Source organism: Pan paniscus, chromosome 6, assembly GCF_029289425.2.
Source record: "Pan paniscus chromosome 6, NHGRI_mPanPan1-v2.0_pri, whole genome shotgun sequence".
NCBI classification, from domain to species: Eukaryota; Metazoa; Chordata; class Mammalia; order Primates; family Hominidae; genus Pan; species Pan paniscus.
This window is the reverse complement of record NC_073255.2, coordinates 175,000,174-175,001,152: the sequence shown is the minus strand read 5'-3', so window position 1 is coordinate 175,001,152 and position 979 is coordinate 175,000,174. Positions and strand designations below refer to the sequence as shown.

At 44.9% G+C, this 979-nt stretch overlaps 1 non-coding gene across 1 annotated transcript; it reads left to right on the top strand.

The window, feature by feature from the left end:
• Positions 1-424: 424 nt before the first annotated feature.
• LOC112440584 (small nucleolar RNA SNORA51) lies at positions 425-556 on the top strand. The gene has a single exon (XR_003028613.1). It is a non-coding gene; the product is annotated as a small nucleolar RNA SNORA51 (small nucleolar RNA).
• Positions 557-979: the final 423 nt, after the last annotated feature.

The window sequence follows — 979 nt, the reverse complement described above, 5'->3', positions numbered from 1 at the left end:
GGAAAGGACACAGCTACAGGAGCTGCTGCGTTAGGGATAAAAACCACTGCCCTACCCCACTCCGTGTGCTATCACCATGGCCAGGAGTGTGAGCAGCACCTTCTGCAGAAGTAAATTTGCCTTACTGAGAAATCTTTTGTTCAAGTGCTGGTTTTCTTTATGACTCTGAGCTCTTATTTCTAACATTCAGTAACAACTGCTAAGCAATAACCTAATTGCCCTTTTCTCTTATCCCCAGTCTCTCACCTGAGGTCCTTTTAAGTAAAAAAATCTGAGGAGAAATAATTACCTGTCAAATATGAGTGACAAATTCAAACTGTAACTGGTAGGCACTGAATCCTTAGCTCAGTGCCAGTTTGGGCCTGGATTGGTTGTTTCAGAAGCTGAAATCTTGTAAGTTTCAGCCTCAAAGATTTGTGGTGTTAGCCTCCTGGTGCTCAGCACAGGATGTGTTCTTACCCCAACCAAATAGAAAGAGTAGGCTGAATTAACCGATGCCATATACACCTCAACCCAGGCCCTGCAACTCCTCTGTATTGTCAATGGGTGGACATGGAGGGGGATTAAAAAAAAAAAAAAAAAAAGAAAGGCCGAGCATGATGGCTCATGCCTGTAATCCCAGCACTTTGGGAGGCTGAGGTGGATGGATCACCTGAGGTCAGGAGTTCAAGACCAGCCTGGCCAACATGGTGAAACCCTGTCTCTACTAAAAATATGAAAATATTAGCTGGGTGTGGTGGCACGTGCCTGTAATCCCAGCTCTTTGGAAGGCTGAGGCAGGAGAATCACTTGAACCTGGGAGGCAGAGGTTGCAGTGAGCCGAGATCGTGCCACTGCACTCCAACCTGGGCGACAGAGCAAGACTCTGTCTCAAAAAAAAAAAAAGAAAGAAAGAAAGAAAGAAAAAAATGATTGATGGCACCACTCACCGCCTGCAGTGGTTTGATCAGAAAATACACCACTTGCATGAATAATTTTA